The following is a 25,561-nucleotide window of genomic DNA, read 5'->3' on the forward strand; positions in this document are numbered from 1 at the left end:
CTTCATAAAAATGAGTGAAGGTGTGAAAAACTCTAGAAGGGGGTTTGAATAGGGTTTTTAATAAACAAAACTTTGATAAAAACAACTCCCCTCTTTAGAAAACAAACTCTTTACTCTTGATAATAACTATAAAGTGCAAGAAGGAAAGAACAATGTATGTTTATACTAGTTCACTCGAGAAATTCCCAAGCTAGTCTAGTCCAACCGCCAAGGTGATTTCGCCTCTTTCAATCGAGGTCTTAATCCACTATAACCAAAGTTATTACAATTGCACGGGAAACCACCGGTGACTCACAATATAATGCACAAGCAACCGCATGTGATTAACACCTCTGCACAAGCAACCGCAAGTGACTAACCCTGCACAAGCAACCGTAAGTGACTACCTCTGCACAAGCAACCGCAAGTGACTAACAATCTTTTAAGACTCTCTAGTCATAAACTTCCCAAGACTTCTAACCAACAGGTCTCTTGAGGCACAATCAAACAATAATTTGAATCAGAGTTTGTTTACAGTATAAATGCTTCTACACAAGCTGAATGTAAATGATATATTTCAAATTCTAGACTTAAGAGTATAAAGTTATGAACAGTCTTTCAAGAATGGATATGATTGTGAATTAGAAGTTTTTTCTTTAAGTCTTCAAGCCCTTTATGAACAGTCTTTCAAGAATGGATATGATTGTGAATTAGAAGTTTTCTTTAAGCTACCAAAAAATATTTAATTACATTCATATACAATAAATATTTGATAGGATGTGATACACAATAAATATTGTTAATTAAGTTCTTATTGCATATTTATTTTTCCCTCAAAGTTTGTTTTATTTATTTTTAATAAATAAATTTTATTGAATAAAAAAGGAAAAATAAAAAAGACGGGGGGATATAAAAACCTAACTCATAAAAAAGTTAGCAAAAATGATAGTTAAACATGTCCAACCTATCTCTCAAAAAAGTCTCAAAAGCACAAATAGAAAGTGAATCCTACCAAGTGTCATAATTAACAACAAGAAAACACATTGGCTAACATGATTTCATGCAAATCATCTTGAAAGGAGGTACTAACTCCAATTTTAACTAAAAAAGTTCCCAATAGTGTACCTAAATTGTCCCTAAATATGTCACCACAAGTTGGTATTCCATCTGTGTTGTATTTAATCCAATTATGACTATGAAAACACCTATTAACTTGTATGATTATAGGTGCAGGAGGAGATTGACATTTTATGTCAAAGCATTTAATAATTGCAAACTCGTGAATTGAAGAGTACATGTGCCTCTTGACAAAAGTAGATGCCACATAGACTAATTGTTTAACATTAAGAATATCTCGATCAAAGTCAATTTTACAATTTTGAAACCTGATATCATTTCTTGTTTATAAAGTTTTCAAAAGAATTATTATAATGGGAGTTATGATCAGATTTTAAATTTGAGAGCTCTGATTTCTACTAGTAAGTTTAAATAAACTTTTATAACTAGTTGTGTAAATATTCATGTCAAACAATCGCTCTATTCAATGCCTAAAAAAGTAAAATGTACTTGCATCTAAGAAATAAGTAGTTTGTAGTTTCCACATCATGATTGCAGAGAGGGCACCTTAAAACCATATGTGTTCCCTTTCAAATCAGGTTGTCTTTTGTTGTAATAACATTATGAATTAGTTTCCAAGTCACTAATGACTTAGCAGTTGAAAAAGATCTCATTTAGACAAATGTGAGCAACTCCAAGATAATTAAATGGTGTTTATTCCACAGTGAATCCAAGCATATCTGCAATGTGCCTCACCCTAGATCCATAAGTACCTCCGCCTTAAAGGTTACACTTAGTTAGATCGACGATTTTACCATATTATTGAAGGATATGGTTTATGACTTTAGCATTTTTCCTAGTAGCAAAATATCTTAAGGTCATCTATAAAAATAAGTGCCTAAGAATAATTGTCTTACCAACTTATATGCATGTTAACTAATCTTGATCCAGAAAACTGCTTACTGAGTGCCTCTTCAGTAATGTAGAAAAGAAAGTGAGACATAAGATCTCCTTTCACCACTTCTCTAGAGTGAGAAAAGAAATCATGAAACTTTCCCATTTATCATGATTGATAGTTTGGCTGATTGTAGAATGGTAAGAATCCAATCACAAAACTTTTGATCAAAACCAAATTAAGCAATAACTTTAATAAGATATTGCCAGTATAAATTATCAAGGCTTTTATGATATCTATCCTCAAAGCCATATTAATGGCTTATGAAGTAATCCCAATGCACTCATACTCATGTCTCCCCTAATGAAGCCTCTTTGGGAGCTAACATGATCAACTTACATGCAATGATCTTAGTGATGATTTTGAAATTCAATCTAAAATCATGATTAGAACTAAAATAAAATGAAGCAAAACCTAGTTTTATGGGTTTTCTTTCATCTAACGCTTGTTTAATGTAATTAGTTTGGCGTCTCGCCCCCCATGTTAGGTAGGTACTTCATGTTGAAGTTGACATCACCCTTATCCTTTGTTACAATGGTAATTTATTGGTTCTTTTTTCTTCAATACTACTAGGTAAGCAAGTTGAGCCAATATGGTGGAATTCGATTAGGCTCGGTTTGTTGCTTCTTGGTTCTCATTAACCATGCTCTTTCAGCTATTAGTCTTTCCCTTTATTGAATCTTTGCTACTCTCCTAATTTTATCCTCCAATTTTTCCTAGAGTGGGTGGAGACCCTTAAATTGGGAGGTACTTCATATTGAACTTGTCATCATCCTTATTATTTGTTCCAATTGTAATTTTTGGCCCATTTTTTTTCTTTGATGCAATTGGGTAAGGAAGCTTGAACCAATATGGTGGAATTTGGTTAGGCTCGATTATTTGCTTTTTAGTTATCATGAACCATTCTCTCTCAACTATAAGTCTATTCATTTCTTGCATCTTTGTTACTCTGCTGGTGCTATCCTCAAGTTCTTCTTGAGTGGGTAGATGTGAAGTCCAGCTTCTCCAAATTATATGTTTTGATGAAGACAACTACTATGCATGTGTATCGAGTGCTTGGTGCTATCCTCAAGTTCCTCTTTCAATTCAATTCAAACTCATTTTTCTCTCAAATTTCAAACAAGTGCTTTGTGTCATAAACCTTTGTGTGAAATTTTCTGCATTCAATTTCATTGCATCATTAAAAGTTTCATCAATTCATTTATGAGAACTTGTGTAACATACTTGTGAACTGTCTACTTGAAAGAGAAGATCAATTCTTGCAATTGATAAAAGTCTTACAACTTTGAACATCTTAGAAAATTCAAAGTTGTGGATATACCTTGTTGTCCAGGATTGTTGGAAACAAGAGAGTGGAAAAGAAATGATTGTTTTCTTTTTCTACTTGATTAATGTAGATACCTTGTTCTCCAGTATTGTTGGAAGCAAAAGAGTTGAATTGGAGAGAATTTTTCTCATTTCTACTTGGTTGATCATAAGGTGTTGTTGCCTTGGTGATTGGTTAGAGTCTTTTATAGAAAGACTAGGTGTGTCTTGTTTAAAGTTCTAACAATATTAAAATCTCTTACATGTTGTAAGAAGACTAAATGTACTCTCAGACTATGAAGGGAACTAGTATAATTTTTCGGTATTCATTATCTTTCTGCACTTTATCGCTTTCATCACATTACATAAACCAGAAAATAAAGAATCATCTTTCCAAAAAACCATAAAATTTTAGAGTACTTAATTCAGCCCCTCTTAGGTGCACTCAATATTTACAATTGGCATCAGAGCAGTTTATAGATAACCAGTTCCTAAAAGATCCAGAATGGCTTTCGTAAATACAAATTCGGTTTTAGGTAACATGTTCCTAAAATATCCAGAATAGCTTTTGCAATTACAGATTCAATGTTCAAAGATGGTGGCAGCAATAACAAGCCTCCATTGTTTTGTGGTGAATACTTTGAATTTTGGAAAATACGCATGAAAGCGCATCTAGAATCTCAAGGAAGAGAAGTATGGAAAGTAGTTGAAATGGCCCTTTCATTCCTTCAAGTGTTGTTGATGGTGTTGGAACCCCCAAGCCCGGAAGTTCATGGAATGAAGAGGATGAGAAAAAGTCCTCTGTAACAAGAAAGCAATAAATTTTATTCAAAATGCTCTTAGTATGGATGAGTTCTTTTGCATTTCAACATGCACAACAACAACAACAAAATACGGAATACATTGGTGGAAATTCGTGAAGGAACGGCTGAAGTTAAAAGATCAAGAGTAAATACTGAGTCAAGAGTACGAGTTATGAAGAATGCAGCCCCGAGAATCAATCCTTGAATTGTAGAAAAGATTTTTGTATTTGGAAAATTATTTGATGGAACTTGGTAAGAATTTTACTAACGATGAACTTAATCTTAAAGTGCTAAGATCTTTGACCAAGGAATGACAACCAAAAGTAACAACGATATCAGAAAAGAAGAATATATTCAATGTGACATCCACAACATTGTTCGGAAAAATCCAAGAGCATGAAATAGAACTTGGAAGATTGAAGAAGCATGAAATTCAAGTAAAAGATTTAAAATATGTTACTTTAAAGACGAGATTCAAACATCGTGATTGCAATTAATAGGATGAGTCCACTAGTGATAAAGATAATGATATTATCAAGAAGTTTGAAATTTTTTTAAGAAACAAAAAGAAAAAGAAGATCATTAAAAGGGAAGCACCAACAAGGAAGGTTACATGCTATGAATATGGAGAAAGAGGATATCTTTCAAAGAAAACATATGTAACATGGGATGACAATGAAGTAAGTTTATCTTTCAACTCGGAAAGCGAAGAATGTATTAATCTTGCATTGATGGAATCACACCATTCCAAAGAAGAAGTAGAATAAGAAGGAAATGTTAGTAATGAAACATCTTCTTATAATGATGATGCACTAGGTGCTATTGATGAATTACTCAATAAATATAAAATTTTATGTAAAATGGTGTCAACACAAAAGAAACAAACTTTATCTCTTGAAAAAATATTGACACCATGGAAAAAGATTTTGAAGTTGAAAAACAAACTTTTCTTGAAAAAGAAAAATAGAATTTTACATGCAAAAATTGTGATTCAATTACTTTTCAAGTTGTCCGATTGAAAAGAGTTCTTGAAAGATATGAAAAAGGAAAAATTGGATTGGACACTATCCTTAGTCAACAAAGATGCTCCAATGATAAAAGTGGACTTGGTTGTTCCAAAAATCAACAAACCAAGTACTAGTAAAATTATCTTTGTTAAGGCAAGTGACCAATTCAACAAAGAGAAAGTGAATAAAGCACAAAAAGTTCATCATCCTAAGAAGATATTTCCTAAAAAGAAGTCTTATGTTTCTAGATATAGAAATAACTTTGTTCCTACATGTTTTTATTCTGGTATAAGTGGCCATACACCTAATGCTTGCTATGTAAGAAACTTTAGTGTGGCAAATGGGCATTATGTGTGGGTTAAGAAATGAACTAATTATGAAGGACCCAAGGCACATTGGGTACCAAACAAAACTTAATTTGTTTTGTAGCCTTGCTTGAAGACCACTGCAAACCTATGGTATCTTGATGGTGGTTGTTCCAAGCATATGACGGGAGAAATAAATCTATTTTCATCTCTAGCTCTAAAATTCCAAGGGTTAGGTCACTTATGGGGACAACAACAAAGGAAAAATTCTTAGCAGAAGCAAAGTTGGAACACCACATTTCACATCCATTGAAGATTTGCTTTATGTTGTGGACTAAAGCATAATCTTCTTAGCATAAAACTTTGTGACAAAGGCTTCAAGATCAAGTTCGCCAAGGATGAATTATTGATTGAAGATGAAGCCACACATGAGGTAAAACTCATAGGTAAAAGAAATAATTTTCATGATTCCTTTAGATGATTTATCTCTTTTTCCATCCTTTTGCTAATGACAAAGGGGGAGAATATATATATATATATATATATATATATATATATATATATATATATATATGTGTGTGTGTGTGTGTGTGTGTGTGTGTGTGTGTGTGTGTGCGTGTGTGTATTGTGTATGCTTGTCTCTAACTTTTTGCAGCAACAAAGATGTCAAATTCTCTATGAATCAAGGGAGAGCTTTGATCAATGGGGAGTTATCAAAGTTAGGGGGCATTTACAGAAGAACAAGTCAGGCAATCCAAGAAACACATCCACTTCAAAATTTAAAAGGTTGTCATCATCAAAATTTCTTGCATCTTTGCCACTCTGCTGGTGCTATCCTCAAGTTCTTCCGTGAGTGGGTAGATGTGAAGTCCAACTTCTCCAAATTATATGTTTTGATGAAGACAACTACTATGCGTATGTATCGAGAAAAGGATGAGCAAAAGAACTTGAAAAAAGAGCTATGGATCAAGACTTGTTTCATAAGCAACTTTTTCAAGATGAATTTTGGATCATTGATCTTAATTTAATAGGTACAAGTTGCCATTCAAGTTATAATATACCTTAAGTGCTCAAAAATACTTAATCATATTCATACATATGCATAAGTTACTTTGAAATACCATGGTCTTTCTATCAACCTATTTTTTCTATGTATTTTTCATTCTTACTACAATGTTAACCGGTTACACATTTCTAGTAACCGGTTCACACTGGTTTATAAAATTGCCTTGTTTCTGAAAAAGTATATGGTGTAATCGGTTACGCCTTTTTAGATAACTGTTTACACAATCAAAAAATTCAAATTTTCACATAAAAGTTTATTCTAACGAATTTCAAAATTCATCTATCAATCATGGCATTGTTTCATGATTACATGCTGATTCAAAAAGGTATTAGGCTGATATAAATACCTATCGTATCAGATTTTGTTTTCTCACCTCTTTCAATTCAATTCAAACTCATTTTTCTCTCAAATTTCAAACAAATGTTTTGTGTCATAAACCTTTGTGTGAAACTTTATGCATTCAATTTCATTGCATCATTAAAAGTTTCATCAATTCATTTTTGAGCACTTGTGTAACTTACTTGTGAATTGTCTACTTGAAAAAGAAGATCAATTCTTGCAATTGATAAAAGTCCTACAACTTTAAACATCTTATAAAATTCAGATTTGTGTATATACCTTGTTGTCTAGGATGGTTGGAAATTGGAGAATGGAAAAGAAAGGTGTTGTATCCAAATTTTTGACCATGAGATTCCACATAATTTTGCATTAAGCACCAAGAGTATGATCATCATCATCGTTATCATTATACATAATCATTCATGCATCGTTTACTAACCAAAAATATACAAAAATATTATGTTTGCTTGTTGCTTGTTTCACAATGTAGGTGATTGACTAAGAGGCTCAGGTAAATTAGGTTTTTAAGGCTCACAAAGGAGCTCAAGTGATTCCCCTCATCATTATCCTAGCCCAAGTGTGGTTCAATTCAAGATCAACAACTTTCAAATTCATCTCGTACACAATTAGGATTTTTACCCAAATCTCAGAAAAGTTGACTTTTGGTTAAAGCATGGTTCCATGGCTCAAATCAAGATTCAAGGATCTCTAATACTTCATTATGATCCACTTATAACATCCATTTGGTTGGAGGAACCTAATTCAATTGACACTTACAAGAAATCAAATCATCTGGAAAAAGTCAATTATTCAATATCACCTTTGACTTTTGAAGAATTTGGCCAACCATGGACTTTTGAAGATCAAAATCATGAATATATGATTATTGAAGTCATTTGATCAAGAAAATTCAAGAAAACCAATCAAAGATAAAAAATACATCTTTGAAAGGCCATGACTTCTTCATTACTTGGCCAAATATTTTGCTCCAAAGCTCAATTTGATGAAAATGTCAAGATCTACAAATTTGTCAATGTGAACAATTTTCCAAAAGATGAATGGTTTTTGAATTATGAAGCTTTGAAGTTAGCTACTTTTTCAACACTTGGAAACGTTTTGTAAATAGGCAGATTTTTCTCAAAAAAGTAGGCATCTTTGATGCCACTTTCCATCAAGATTTCTTGAGAATTTGAAGAAACACCAAATATGAAAGCTGTAGAGAATGTTTAGGGATTTCCAAAAAGTACTATAACTCCTCCATATTTGTGAGCTAGGAGATTCAAAGAGATGAAGTTAGGGTTTCATTCTTGAATTACAAGTCATTTTTCATGAAGAACCAAGATGTAAATCCATTCAAATCTGCATAAACTTTGGTTGAAGACCACATAACTTGTAAATCTCCCATAATCAGAAGATTACACACTCTTTTGAGCTATAGTATAAGTTTTTTAGCCATAGTCCAATTATTCATTCCACTTCAAGCATAAAACCATGACTTCCATTCTTGTAAAGCATGCTTTTTGCACACAATATCAATGCATTAAGCCTCTAACTTGTTCCATCTGCACCAAAACTGTTTTAAACTCAACAAGCAACCTTCTAAGCTGCCGAAAAATCTCTCTAGGGCATGCTTAAAGTTTGTACTTCACCATGGGAACCATAACTTTCTCATTTCTTCATAAATAAGCAAAGTTATGAAATTTGAAATTGAGAGAGCCAAATGATCTGATTTTCCACCACAAACCACAATTTGTGCCTATAGAGACATTTGGTTCTGAAACCAAACACACAGAAATTCTCAAAATCACTACTCCACTTGAAACTTCAAAATTGTCACTTTGCATAAACTTAGAGTTTTTGAGTTCCAAGTTGTTTCTGTGTTAAATAACCATTTAAACACCTTCCATATACTTCATAGAAGTTATTCAATCCATCACATTGCATCTGTAACACCTCCTACACCATTCCCCATTTTCACTTCTGACCACTTGCAAGAGGATTCAAGTAGGAGAATTTAAGCAACTTTAGAGTGTTCTAAGCATTCAAATAGTTTCACCAAGGTCCAAGGAAGCTATCCAGATCATCATTTCACTTCTGGAAGTCCATTAATCCAAGTTTCAATTTCTACTTCAGAGGTAAGCTTCCTCAAACTTGACCTCCTTTATTCTTTTATCATTTTGATTAAAACTTGATACCATTGTGTTTAGAATCATGGGAGGATCATTAACCCCATATTGGTTGTCATTTATTGTTCACATACACCATTTAATTTGATTTTGAAAAATTAGGATTCATATAGTTTTCTGGAAAATTGATGAGATATAGTTTGAATAAATTCATGAATGATGCATGTTTGAATTCATGAGGAAAAAACACAAAAGTTTCATGTTTATAATTTTGAAAATGATTGAGTTCTGAGAGTTGAAATTTCTAGAAATCGTGTTCTTGAGAAGAAGAGGAAGTTCATCTTCTGATTTTTTAAACTTGTTTTATTATATTCAATTGTTTGTGTTTTGTTTAACGGATGTATGGCCACCCCAGTGGTAAAGCGCGCACTCTTAAGTCTCTCTCCCATGCCTAGGTTGCGGGTTTGATCCCCACCTTTTACCATTTTGAGAATTTATTTTGTTTTTACACATTTGTGAATGAGTGATATGTTTATTGAACCAAGCTCATGTTTCTAACATATCCAGCGTGTTGGCCCAGTGATTATTGTTTTAAACTCTGAGTCAGAGGGCTTGAGTTAAACATTCACCAAGCCAAAACTATATTTTTATCACTAGTTTATTTTGTTTATTTTATTAACTTTGATCATTTATTTAAAATACCAAATCAAATTATTTTTAATTAATTTTTTGCACACTCCCTATTTATGGGATATACTTTGTGAATATATTTTCAAAAGTCCAGAAATAATTAATTTTGATCCTTTTTTAATCAACTCAAAAGATGGTATTTTAATACCTTTAAAAAAATTTCTTCAAAGATATTTGCTAATAAACTTTCATCAATTGATTTGTAAACATTTGTGAACTCATTAGGGCTAGTGAACCTTGAAGAGATTAACATGTTCCCTTAGTTAATTCACCTAAGGTTTTTTTAAGTAACTTTTAGATGATTAGGTTTAGGTTTACATAATTAAAACCTAAAATCTAATCCATGATCCCTTGATCTTTTGATCCCAAAGAAATACCATGTTGATATTCACTTGTTGCTATGATGTTGGATTGTGTTCTTTATCAATTAAAATTCCCTTTCTTTTTCTTTAACGTCTTTTCTTTCATTCATTTGATCATCTATTGGATTATGCTTAGATGTTGTGGAAGCGTGAAGATGTAGAGCTACATAACCAAAATGATGCTCATTTTAACTTCTAAAGTATATCAGAACTTCTGACTTGCTCAGTACAGTTCTGCAGATTAAATCTTGGAAGTTCTAAGTTAAAATGACATGTGCAAAAAGTAAAAGACACATTCATTTTTATCCTGGTTCACCTTCTAACTAAGGCTACCTCCAGTCCACCTTCTTCAGGTGATTTGCCTCTCAACATAGGTCTTAATCCACTATAAACAAACTTGATTTAATCTGCACGATCCTCTGTCGTAACTAACCATCCTACACAGCCAACTGTTGTGACTCACCATCTGGATAATGACCCATTCAGTGATCTCTGCGAGATATAACGTCCATTGACTCTGGAACCCTGCACAAGCTACCCGCGAGTGACTAACCCCTAGATGACTAAACCGTTCAGTGATCCCTTCTGGATATAACGTTCATCAATTTAGTAACCTGCACAACAACATGTTGTGACTAACTCCCTGCACAGCTACCTACTGTGACTGACTGCAGATGATAAACCGTTTAGTGATCTCAGTGAGATATAACGTTCATCAATCTTCTAGAGATTACAAGTGTGCTTCTTAGTTAAGCAGATTGTCTCCTATTCTAAATACATCCTATGTGATACAATGACAAGTAATCACTATGAGTGGGTGAATAATCTTTTAAGTCTACTTGTCTGCATCTTCTGAACAAGATCTTTGCTTCTTGGTGGTAAGCAGAGTAAGAGCTTCAGCTCCATATGTTGAATGCTTCTTCAAGTACTTCTTCGTCTTCACTTCTTCTGTTAATCAGATTTAGACTATTAGTTCTCTATTAGAGGTTGCTTCTTGTTTTGATCTTCATTTCTTCAAGCGGGTTGATGACATTAGTTCTTGTTGAGGGTTTCTTCTTTGATATCTTCCTTTGATCTTCTTCTTAAGCAGATTAAGAACATCAGTTCTTGTTGAGAGTTGCTTATTTGGTTCTTCTTCCTCTGATCTTCTTCTTAAGCAGATTAAGTACATCAGTTCTTATTGAGAGTTGCTTCTTTGATATATTCCTTTGATCTTCTTCTTAAGCGGATTAAGAACATCAGTTCTTGTTGAGAGTTTCTTCTTTGGTTCTTCTTCCTCTGATCTTCTTCTTAAGCAGATTAAGTACATTAGTTATTATTAAGAGTTGCTTCTTTGATATCTTCTCATTACTGCATCTTATCTCCAAAGAAGAACATGCCCTTCATAAGAGATCTTACTTCTTTTTATAGCTGTCAAATATGTTTGTTATCTTGATCTTCGAACAACATAATAAATGTAGACGTGTTTCCACCATGCTTTTGTTTTCTTCAATGTGTTGCATGTAGGTTGCTTCTTCAATCATTCTTGGGAGTTATTCCTTTTAGTTGTTGTAGCCGTTTAGCTAATGATGATGTTTGTAACGGTTTTCTTCTTAATTCTAATCCTTTGTATTTTATTTGATTTTGCTTGCTGAGCTGAAGGTTATCTTCTGATTCACATGTGACTCTGTTGCTGTTTATCTTTTGTAAGTCACTGCGTTGTAATTCCAAAACTTGTAACTTCGGAACTTCTGATCTTTTATATGCGTGATCTTCTGAGTTTGCAAGGCTTCTTGTTCCTGATTTTTGTTCATTTCCTTTGAAGCTTCTGACGTACTTTCTGATGTAGTCGTTGTACTCTTCTTATGATGAATCCTGTATAAGGCTTATAGCATAATGTCTGCACACTAAATGAAACCATTAGTAATAAAATTGTTACTCACAAAATATATGTTCGTTATCTTAAAAACCAGATTCAGAACATAGATTCTCAATCTTGTTCTAACAATATATATATATATATATATATATATATATATATATATATATATATATATATATATATATATATATATATATATATATATATATATATATATATGAGGAGGGATCAAATTACACCAATATGTTACACTTATAATTACACTAATTTATAACCTTTGATATTATTTTAATCCAATGTTCGAAAACAACTAGTTAGTGACTCATGATTCTTACTTAAAATAGTTTTTTCTTCTTTTGGTAATAAATAATTTTTATCTTATCAAATCATAGTTCATTCTTATAAATTAAATACATCTCTCCAACTTTTTCTAACACATAAATAAATTTTATTAATAAAAAATACGTGATTCTAAATATTTCTAAAAAATCAAGATTAATTTTTATAAAAAATAACATATTCTTATTTTAAAACAAAATTCACCTTTTTATTTTCTTTTAAAAAATCATATTCAACTAACTAAAGTAAATAATAAAATTGTTTGAATTTTAAGTAGAATAAAAAATAATGGTCAATATATGCATAAATAATTAAGCGATGAATAATGAGCACATAAAGATGTAAAAATTAAAAAAATAATAATAATATTTTTTAAAATGTATAAAAACGATTACAAAAATTTATCAATTTCATTGTTCACTTTATATTGGGTTAATCATTAATCCTTGCTTGTTTATATATTTGTTGTTTATATAGTTTTTATATTTTTAACGTGCTATTTAAAAATATAAATTTTTTTATAGTGTATAGAAAGTGTATATAATATAAGTTTATTTAAATAAAAATAACAAAATTTGTTTGCAGGTAAGAAAAAATATTTTTTTATTTAAATATAACGTTTATCATTTAAAAATATTAAAAAAATTATAATTTAAAAATAAAAAATAAAAATAAGTTAATAGAATATAATTTTCCTTTATTATCAAAATTTCCATTTGTTTAAAATTGAGATAAACTATTATTTAATAAAAATAACATTTCGTACAAATAAATATTAAAAATCACGTATTTTTAAGAAAAAATAATATAAATTTACGTGATTTTTATTAATATTTAATATAATACATTATTTTTATTATTTATTAAGAAAAAATTTAATTTTTTAATCAAAAGAACGTGTATTCATTATTTGAAACAAATTTAACAATTATTTAAAATACGATTATATTTTTTTCACAATAAAATTATAATGCTAATTATTAATTATTTATTGTGTGTATATTTTTTATACACACTTTGTGAATTACTTTATATTATATTTAAAAATGAAACAACTTTATTATTTATATTAAGTGAATTTAATATGATTTAATTTAAATAAAATTAATAAAAGTGAAATTTTTTAAAAATATTTTTCAAAGTCTGAATCATGATTTTTTTCAAAATTTTTTTAAATGAAGTAAAATTTAATAGTTATAAAAAATGTGAAAAATCTATTTTATTTATGAGAATGGGGAATTATGATTTATTAGAGTGGAAACTATTTATTACCAAAAATATGATAAAACTATTTTAAGTAAGAATCATGAGTCACTCACTAGTTGTTTCTAACCATTGGATCAAAATAGTATCAAAGATTATAATTGAGTGTAATTATAAGTGTAACATATTGGTGTAATTTGATCCCTCCTCTCTCTCTCTCTCTCTCTCTCTATATATATATATATATATATATATATATATATATATATATATATATATATATATATATATATATATATATATATATATATATATATATATATATATATATATATAGAGAGAGAGAGAGAGAGGAGGGTTATATTTACTCCAAGAGTAAGTCGTTATAACCAGTGTTTTAAAAACCGGACCAGACGGTCGAACCGGGAACCGGCCAGATAACCGGTCTAGTTCAATAGCTGGATCGGGAATGTCATTGAACCGGTGTAAACCGGTCAAAACCGGTGTAAACCGCTAAAATCGGAAAAATCGACGGTTTTTGTGAATCGGTGGTTTAAATGCATTTTTTTATTTTATTTTTTTTTATTTTAAAAATTAAAACAATGTCATTTTGACTATTTTAATTAAAAATTTAAAAAAATTAAAAAAATTAAAAATGATTGTAGATGCGGTTGATTTTGTTAGAGATGATTTTGATATTGAAGAAGGAGATCCCAACATAGAAACAATTTTTCTTTTATTGAAATTAAATTTAGTAGACAATGAAATTATTTTGTTATAAACTATTTAATTAGATTATGTTGCGATTAAACTTTTGTTTATATTTTATAATTATGTACTATTTGATTGTGTGTGATACCTATGTATAAAATTTGAATTTAAATTATGAACTTGTGAAATTTTTTATAATATGATATTTTCAAAAAATATAAGTACTAGTTATATTTTGTAGGGACTGAATCATCCGGTTCGACAGATTTTATACCTATATAATTTTGCTATAACGACCGGTCTATTCAACCGAGTTATCCGGTTTAACCCGGTTTAGTCATGCGGTTCGACCAGTGACCCAGTGGTTCGACTAATAAACCAGTGACCCAGTACCCTCACCGATTTGATGTCCGGTCCGGTTTTTAAAACACTGGTTATAACTTACTCCACATTTAGACCATTTATTCTTTTCGATCTGATGGTTAAAAATAATAAGGAATGATTTTCTCTCTCCACATTTAATTACTTATTATTTTTAACCATCAAATTGAAAAGAATAAATGGTCAAGATGTGGAGTAAGTTATATTGACTTACTCTTGGAGTAATTATAACCCTCCTCGTATATGTATGTATATATATATATATATATATATATATATATATATATATATATATATATATATATATATATATATATATATATATACAGACACACACACACACACATTTGTTGAACTAACCCCATATGTATGCGATATTTATCAATCCATCATCACATCACATTCATTCATGAAATGATCTCGAGGTATGTCATCCTTTCATTCATCAAACTTTTATCTTTGAGCTTATACATTGATATTGTTAAACTCACCCTTAATTTTGTCTATGATACACGTGCTATAACACATACCACTTGAGATATTCATCATGAATGATTGCTTAAGATGTTGCCTAACTACAAAGGAATGGGAATGGTATTGACTAAAATTGTCAAGTTACTCACTCTCTTTTTCCTCCCTCTTTACTTTGTGCTTAGTATTGTTAAAGATTTGCACCTCCCTTTGTTTTAAAAAATGGTTTTGTATTGTTAAAGCTCAATATTTTTGAATCAACCCTTGGTTTTGTATTGTTAAAGCTCAACCAACATCTTTTAAATCACCTTTGCCTTGTATTGTTAAAGTTTGACACCTTTTAACTTGTTAAGTATTGTTAAAGCTGAACACCCATAAAAGATTTTACCATTTGGCTCTTTATTTTCCTTTTAAGAGGAACTCCAAAAGCTTTGACTTCCCTATTACAATTAAGGGGTATGTAGGTCTAAAATGTGATGTCTTATTAAACTCACTTTTAAAATCTTCTTTTCTCATCCTCCCACTCTATTTAAATAAAAACACAAAAGTGCAGTTTTTATAACAATAATAACAAATATATTTTAAAAAGGTTCCTACAGAGTACCGTAGATGTGAGGGAGCTAATACCTTCCCCTTCCCTAACCAACCCTCGAACCAAAGATCTCTGATAAGTTTATTAGTTTTGATTTTAAAAACTTATGTGGGCTTTATTTCGCTATTTTTTCCATTTCCTTTGGAAACAATAATGCCCGGTGGCGACTCTACTAAAATGTTTGAGCTAAGTAAATCAATAGCTCTAGTCTCAAAATTTCACCGCTACAAAATGATTGTTTTCTTTTTCTACTTGATTGGTGTAGATAACTTGTTGTCCAAGATTGTTGGAAGCAAGAGAGATGAATTGGAGAGGAATTTTCTCATTTCAGCTTGGTTGAACATAAGGTATTGTTGCCTTAGTGATTGGTTAGAGTCTTGTATAGAAAGACTAGGTGTGTCTTGTATAATGATCTAATAATATTAAAATCTCTTATTTGTTTTAAGGGGACAGGATGTGCAACACCCTGATTTTTAACTACGAGAGTGTATTTTTTTTCTTTTTATAACAGCAAAGCCTCTGAAATAAAAATATTTGCGATCATCTTTAAAATAAATCAGAGTAAAGCTTTTATAAGACAATAATCATAATAGAAGGCCTCTTTTATAAATTATTCTCTCAATCAAAGGTTTAAGAACACAAACCAAGCATACTAACTAAAAGAACATAACGACAATCTTTATTTCAATAAATAAATAAACAAAGTTTTCCACAATACAAGTTACAGAGAAAATAGTAAGAAAGAGTAAACAAGACTTCAATAACAACCCTAAACTGATCTCTGGATCTAACTGAAGATGACCAAGTAACGACGACCCACAAACAACTTCAAGCCTCTCGTTTATAAACACCAAACCGGTCCCTTTATTGCTATGACTCCAATTCACTGCAATACCAGCAAATCTCACAATCTAAAATTAACCTGGGCGCCCAACACCATGTCATGGGTAACTTAGAGGGTCCCCATCTAAATACAACATATAAACCAAAAACACGCTATACAAGATATGCAATACATAACAACATATAATCAACAACATATCAATTCAAATGAGTATAATTTCAAATGCACATATATCCTATCAATGCAGACTCTATATGAGTGTGATCTCCTTAATTGGGTTCCTCACATGCATGAATTCTAGAATTTTACCTCTTCGCAGAGTGTCGTGGACTCTTTCCACTAAAGGTGCAACATTCTCTACTGGCACCAGGTGTAGCATTCTTTACTACACCGACTCAATAAAATCCCGCAAGATTAGGTGGGCTCCGTTCTCTAAAGTCCTCACTCGGTGCAGTCCTGTCGATATACACGCAACTATGGCATGCATGAGCATACACTTTCTCTACATATAATAATGCAACAACTTACATAATCTTCACATATGTAATCCTAACCACATATCCATTCATATATTTTAACAAATCATATGAATAAATACAACACTATTAGGTGGGATCCACTCTCTAGAGTCCTCACCCAATGCAATCCTCTTGACATACACTCAACAAGAAAATCATATATTTTTTGAAAATCTAATGAAAGCACATTCATAAGTTTAGCATCACATCGTAAACACACATCCCCAACTGGGTACACAATCATGCATATAAACATACATGCATCCAATCACATTCAAGCAACAATTCACAATGTTACATCAATGATCAATTACACATGCATTCAAGTATTTGGAATTTCCGGTCTACCTGAGATAGTTAGAGAGTTCCCTAACCTTAGCAAGCTTCCAGCATGTTCAACTTACGCTACGCAAACACGACATGTCTCTTAACGAAGTCTCTTATATGGTTCACACATTCAACCTTTTCAAAATACACAACTTATTTAAATTAATACAAAGCCGACTACATCCATAATTAGGACTTTGTCTAACCACTTACCTAATCAAATAGGTTTATGTTTTATCAACATTTTACATACCTAATCATTTTATATTAAGGTATAATTTTTCAAATAGAAAATGATTTTTCTCTTAAAAAAATAGTAAAATATTAATTCAAATAAATTTCTAACTCATTAGTTTAAATTCATTTACTATTATTTTGAACAACCCAAAATATCAAATACTTTGATCATACTTTGATTAAAATTATTGAAAATAAATTATTATACTTAAATCCATATGAAATATATAATTGAATTATATTTGAATTAATTTATAATTATTAATAAAACATACTATTTGAAATTTAAATTTAAATGTCTAGTTATTATTAACTTCTTAAAATTTCAAGTCAAAGGTTTTCAAACTCTTACCAAGATTATTTACTATTCCTTCCGGCTCACAATAGGTGTCCTCTTTTCTATTTTTATTTGTCCATTTAGAACACCAATGTGATATTTATTTTTTTTTTTCCACTAACTTACCCTATTTATTGTATTTTAATTCACTTAAGTACTCCACTACCTATTATTAATAAGGTTGTTTTAGTAAATGAGACTCATTTTATCATTGAAATCAACATAATTAATCATTTTCTTAAAAAATATGAAAATCTCAAAAAGGACACCTATTGTGAGACGAAGGAAATAATTTAAAGATCTAAGCCAATAATATATGATTACTCTTTTTTATATAAAACTAGTGGGATACTCGTGTGTTCGCACGGGTACCGCTGTGTTACGCACATTTGAATCCAAAAATTAATTTTAAATTTTCAAAAATCTCGAATAGTAGTTAGGATATTATTTAAAAGTATATATTAATTTAATATGTAATAATAAAACAAATCAAAAAACAAATATTGAATAAAAATAATCTGTTAATAAGATATTTATTTTATTTTAATTAAATACAATTAAAAAAATTAACTTACCTACGATAAATCAGAAAAAAATAATAGTAACATTTGTTGGTTTCAAAAAAACGTATCAATGGTACAAACAATGAAATAGTTAATATATAAATGGTGCACAGTGTCCAACTGTTGGTAAATTTAGTAGGGTTTATTTATCAAAATTTTGTGACAAAAGGTACACATTCAGAATTTACTAAAAAGAAGTGGTGAGACAAACGGTTTATCTGAAACACTTCACTCTCTTGAAGAATTCATCTAGTTGGAAACAATGGCATCAGAGAAGAAATTTTCTTTAATTGGCATCGGCAGGTAAGCTCTACATTTGTGTCAATATTAAGTTTGCATTTTAGCAACTAATTGATCGTTCGTTTTGCTTATATTATTTGTAAAATGTGTTTTTCCAGATCTCGCATGGAAGTCGAAAATCTCAATGTAGTGAGAAGCGTGATGATGGATAAGGAATATATGGAGTTTGAAGGAAACAGTGGAAGTCGTAACGATAAGCTCACCAAAAAATAGCATATTCAAAGGAGTAGGAGTCAAAGGATATGAAGCAGTGAATGGTAAGGGTAAAGGAGTAGTTGTTGCTAAGGATTTGGTTGACGGTGAGACCTTAACACCGAATGTTAACATACATGCAGGCACGGATCTACATTGGCAATAATGAGGTCAGTTGACCCACTTCTTTAATGGAAAAAAACTAATAATTTAAAATTAATGTGTTTTGACCCCACTTAAAATGTTATGTTGCCCCCATAATTCAATTAAACACGTTAGAAACAAGTGGACTTCTCCCAAATGATGACACGTGTCTTCATTCCATTCTTCTTTCCCTTCATTTGCAATCACTTCTGTAACCACGATTATTTATTATTCCATCATCAGTTTCTGATTTTTGTCTTTTCATTTGTTTTCACGTCTCTAACGTTTCCTCCAAATTAATGTATCTTCATTCCATTCTTCTTTCCCTTCATTTGCAATCACTTCTGTAACCACTATTATTTATTATTCCATCATCTATTTTTGATTTTTGTTCTTCCAACTCCTTTCACTATTCATTTAACTATTTGTATTCCAAATTAATGAAAGGTTTTGCCATCATTTCCATGAAATTGGTTCATCATCCATCATTGGTATAAATTGCCTTATTCTTTTCATCATTATCATTTCAATTCAATTTGATTATTCATTATCATTTCAATTCAATTTGATTATTATTCTTTTCATCATTATCATTTCAATTCAATTTGATTATTCATTATCATTTCAATTCACAATTCAATTTGATTATTCATTATCATTTCAATTCAATTTGATTATTTTGGTTTTAGGGTTTGAAGCTCCGTGAAACCATCATCGTTCTTCAAGGTTGATATGTGGTTTGATATGAGTATGTCATATTTTGGGTTTTACGGTATCACCTTTTTCCTCTTGTATAAATATTTGTTTATTCGATTTACGGTTATGGTTTAATCTATTTGCTTAATCAATTTATACTGTGAGGTTATGGGTTAATCTGTTATGGGTTATAATTTCACAGGTATTGCTTTTTAATTTCATTTTTATGTTGTAATTTCACAGGTATTAAATAAATTTTCAGGTATTACGATAGTTTCTCAATTCCAGAATAGTTCTAACGTTTGATTTAATTCAACTCTTCTCAATTCCATAACAGCTCTAATGTTTGCTAAAAGAAGATCCGAAGATCTGAGAAGAAAAGTAGTGGAAAGAGAAGGTGACGCTAAGGAGATTTCACCTATATCATATTGGAATATCATAATTCCATACTATTACCCATACCAACTTAATGAATGTATTTTTGTTATTAAGAATTATGATTTTTTTTAAATAAATAATTATAATCATTTTTTTATAAATCAATACAAGGAATTATGTGAGTTTTATTGGTCCAATTTGATCTCTCCTCAAAAAAAAAATTAAATGGGTCCAATTTGATCTCTCCTCACAAAAATTAAACTACACAAATATATTATACTAATAGTTACCGTCTTTATTTCTCTAAATTAATTCATACTAAAAATAGTTGACAGGTAATAGATAAATTTTAATTTATTAAATAAAATCTTTTTCTAAATTTTTTCTAAAAACTCACGTAACTAATAAAAAAACCTTATAAAAAAACATACTTTTAAATAAAAATGTGAATTTATAATAAAATATTATTTACTCTCAATTTTTTAACAATCTTCACAATTTTTTTGATAAATAAAATTATATTCAATTCACTTAAAATATGCTATAGAATTTATAATTTTTTAAATAAAGTATAAATTTATATTAAAAAACATTATATAACAAAGAAAAAAAAAAGCAAATATTAAATAATGATCGCATATTAGTTACATTCTAAATTTAAAAAAATTAAAGTAAAAAATGAAATTGATAATTTTCCTCTAAATTTAAATATTTTAAAAAATAATAATTTTTTTAAATTTTTTTATTAACTATCAAATTATTATGTACTCATTATTCATTTTTTTTAAAAAAATTATTAAACATATTTTGAGTTTTCATACGTATTTTATTTAAAATTGTATCAATTTAAGTGTTAGAATTTAATTTTTTATAAAATAATTAAAAAAAGAATGTGAAATTTGTTTAAAAATAGGAAGAAATTATTTTTGGTTATTAAGACTTGTGATATTTTAAAGAAACATAGGTACACAATTATTCTATTATAAGTTTACAATATATAAAAACTTTATAAAAAGTTTAGTAATGTATTAACTAAAGTATAATTATATATTAAATATGAGAACCACATAAAAAATTATATATTTATAAACGAGAGCACAATAGTTTATTACCATAAATAAAATGGTGTATCGTATTTTTCATCTATGAGTTGATAGGAGAATCGCATATTTTAATGTATATAGGTAGAAGATAATCAATTTATATAAATAAATAATCATACAAAAAATTTTGGATACAAAATAATCATACAATTTAAATGAATTAAATGAACTTCATTACAAATACTAGTAGAATCAAATATAAGTAATGTAATGTATGAATAAATAGTATAAAAAATTGTATGACATTATTAATCATACAATTTGTTTGTCATATATATAATTTAAAATTTTAACGGGACAAGTTTATCAATCATCAATATATATATTTAACGAGACAAGTTTATCAATCATCAATATATAATTTAAAATTTTAACGGGACAAGTTTATCAATCATCAATATATAATTTAAAATTTTAACGGGACAAGTTTAACAAGTTTATATGATACGTCCATGTGGTACTAATGTTAACACATTTAATTAAATATTAAATAATAACGAGAATAATTTAATATTGATTTAAATATTTATATAAATAATTCCGAAGCAAAAAGATTTATATTTTTATATATAGAATAATATATTTGATTTGTAAATTGATTTTAATCAATTATATTAAATAGTTATTACTAATTGAATTATATAATTTGATTGAATATTTCTTCACTATAATTTGTAAATCTAAGATTTTTAGTATTATAAAATATTTTTATTATCCTCAAATATTTTTAAACAATGTTATTTTTATAAGTGGGACTAAGTTTACTATTGATTCATATATTTTTATAAATAACGCCAAAACAAAAATAATATTTATTATTTTTATAGAGGGGGAAAATATATTTTTTATTCAAATCCTATTTTATTATTTTTGTAAAATACAGCTACTGATATGGTACGCGCATGTGGTACTAATATTAAGCTATTGATTTAAATTAAGGGTGGTAAAGCGGGCGGCCCACCCCGTTTAGGCCCGTCCCGTTTAAGCCCGTCGAAAAGCGGGGCAGGCCAACTTAGGTGTCTGAGATCAAAATTCAAGCCCTCCCCGTTTACTAATGAGTTGGCGGGCCGGCTCGCCAATTTTATATATTTTTTTATTTTACAATTTGATTTACTATATAATTTACAAATTTTTTTATTATTACCAAAGAGGTCGATAAAAGATTTTATTTAACAACGCACAATAGAACTTCAACTTGTCTTAAAGACAAGTTACAACAAAAAAAATGAAATAAACTCTAACACAATAAAAAAATGTATCAAAATAAATAAATAAACAATACATATTATCTTACTCCTATTTAAAAAATAACTACTAAAAAAACTCAATTAAGAATTTTACATAAGACAAACAGCGATAACAATTACATTACATAATACATAAAATAGTAATGCATAAAATATTAAAACTATCTGTCTCACTGTTTACATCCTATAGACTCTTATATTGACTGATTTCTTAATAGTTAAATTCTAAATTTGTCACACGTATAAACTAATCAAATCCTTCCTTTTCTTTTAATCAACATCTATTTCTAAAGAAAACATGCGAGGTAATGTATTGAGAACTTAATAATTATGCATGTCATACAATTGTTCTTTTATTTAAATTTTTCCAATCAACACATGTATTAGAAAGTTATAGAAAGAACATTATAATTATAATTCGATTTGTATGTAAAATAATTTAGAATACAATTCAACCAACATAATCTAAGAGACGAGTGTTATTTTTTAGTTAAAGTTATTTTCATTCTAAGTAAAAAATAAAAAATTAACAAAAAGCCCGCGGGCAAAACCCGTCACGCCTTGGCTCGCTTTTTTAAGCTGGTTAGACGAGGAGGGCACACTTAAGATACCGAGCCAAAAACCTCAACCCAGCCCGCCCAAAATGACGGGTCAAACGAGTCGACTCGGCGGGCATGACCTGTTTTGCCCCCTAATTTAAATATTAAATAATAACAAGAACAAGTATCATGTGTTCCCACGAGTAACACACCACTATCATGTAATCGCATGAGTGACAATATCAAAATCCGTGAAAACGCACAGATTATTATATTTTTTGCACAATTAAAGAAAATAAAATTAAAAATAATGTATTAATCCCAACACGATAAAAATGTTATGTTTTGATTTTTAATCATTTATATATCTAATATTTTTATTTTGAAATTATTTATAATTCAAGATAATAAATGCAAAATCAAAATATATATTATTGATAGAAAATAAATTTGGTAAATCAAATTTATTTTTATTTTAAAAATATGTTTTTCTTTTAAAAATAAGATCAAAATATTGAACATGAAGTTACTGATAAAAAATGAATATTAACGAGAACATAAAGTTACTGATCAAAATATTGAATATTAACGGTAACATGAAGTTATTGATCAAACTATTGAATATTAACGGGAACATGAAGTTACTAATCAAAATATTGAATATTAACGGGAACATGAACTTACTAATCAAATTATTTAATATTAATGGGAATATTAAATTATTAATCAAAATATAAAATATTAACGGGAACATGAAGTTACTGATAAAAATATTGAATAATAACGAAAACATGAATTTACTAATTAAAATATTGAATATTAACGGGAACATGACGTTATTGATCAAACTATTGAATATTAACGGGAACATGAAGTTACTAATTAAAATATTGAATATTAATGGGAATATAAAATTACTTATCAAAATATTGAATATTAAGGACAACATAAAGTTATTAATCAAAATATTTAATATTAGCGAAACATGAAGTTACTGATCAAAATATCGAATATTAACGGAAATATTGAATAATAAGGGGGACATGACGTGGTAACATGAAGTTACTCATCAAAATATAAAATATTAACGGGAACATGAAGTTACTGATAAAAATATTGAATAATAACAGAAATATGAATTTACATATTAAAATATTGAATATTAAAGGGAACATGGCGTAATTGATCAAACTATTGAATATTAACGGGAACATGAATTTACTAATCAAAATATTGAATATTAACGGGAATATAAAGTTACTGGTCAAAATATTGAATATTAAGGACAACATAAAGTTACTAATCAAAATATTGAATATTAACTGAAGATGAAGTTACTGATCAAAATATTGAATATTAACGAAAATATTAAATTACTGATCAAAATATTGAATATTAACGGGAACATGAAGTTACTGATCAAAATATTGAATAATAACATAAACGTGAATTTACTAATTGAAATATTAAATATTAACGGGAACATGACGTTATTGATCAAACTATTGAAAATTAAGGGTAACATGCATTTACTAATCAAATTATTGAATATTAACAAGAACACGAAATTACTGGTCAAAATATTGAATATTAACGAAAACATAAAGTTACTTATCAAAATATTGAATATTAACGGGAACATGAAATTATTGATCAACCTATTGAATATTAATGGGAATATGAAATTACTAATTAAAATATTAATGGGGACATGAAGTCATTGATCAAACTATTGAACATTAACGGAAACATAAAATTACTAATCAAAATATTGAATAATAATAAAACAATTTTACTATTGAGTTAAATATTTTTGACAATAATTCCTTAATAAAAATCATTATAAAGAACAATATATATATATATATATATATATATATATATATATATATATATATATATATATATATATATATATATATATATATATATATATATATATACACACACACACACACACACTATTGATTCAAATACTTTTATATATTGAAAGAATTATAGGCACCGATTTATGATCTCTTTATAAAAAAAATCATTTTATATTTTTTATATTTTTGAAACAAATGTGCGTAACGTATCAGTACCGTGCAAACGCACGGGTATCCCACTAGTTAGTATTAAAAGACTTTGTTTTTTATTTTCTTGTGCATTGTCCCGAGAACTAAGACCAGTTTTTAATTAACAATATAAACTTCAATTTCCTTTAATAAAAAAGAAATTAATATGAGAGACAATACACACCACAAATCCCATTAAAACAACAAAGTTAAACTATTATAATTCATCCATATTATTTATTTTTATTTTATATGAAATGGAATTATAGACAAGAAAAAGTAAGTTATAAAATATTTAATTTTAATTAACTTGTTTATTTTCAATCAAGATAATCAAAACAAAAATAAAAGAAAAGCAAAAGATTATAAAATACTTGGATTATTTTATAAAACATTGTTAATTAATAAAAGTAAATGATTAAATTATGAATAAAATAACAATTATCAATCAAGTAATTTTAAATATTTTTTAAATAAAACATTAATAGATCTCAAATTCTAACTTATTTGAATAAGAGTCAATATTAC

The 25,561-nt window shown here is 28.7% G+C and overlaps 1 long non-coding RNA gene across 1 annotated transcript; it reads left to right on the top strand.

Moving 5' to 3' along the window:
* Nucleotides 1–19,297: 19,297 nt before the first annotated feature.
* On the top strand, nucleotides 19,298–20,275 carry LOC131611325 (uncharacterized). The gene is made up of 3 exons (XR_009286860.1): nucleotides 19,298–19,504; nucleotides 19,703–19,785; nucleotides 19,953–20,275. It is a non-coding gene; the product is annotated as an uncharacterized LOC131611325 (long non-coding RNA).
* The last annotated feature ends 5,286 nt before the right edge of the window (nucleotides 20,276–25,561 follow it).

Source organism: Vicia villosa, linkage group LG6 (assembly GCF_029867415.1).
Source record: "Vicia villosa cultivar HV-30 ecotype Madison, WI linkage group LG6, Vvil1.0, whole genome shotgun sequence".
Taxonomy (NCBI): domain Eukaryota; kingdom Viridiplantae; phylum Streptophyta; class Magnoliopsida; order Fabales; family Fabaceae; genus Vicia; species Vicia villosa.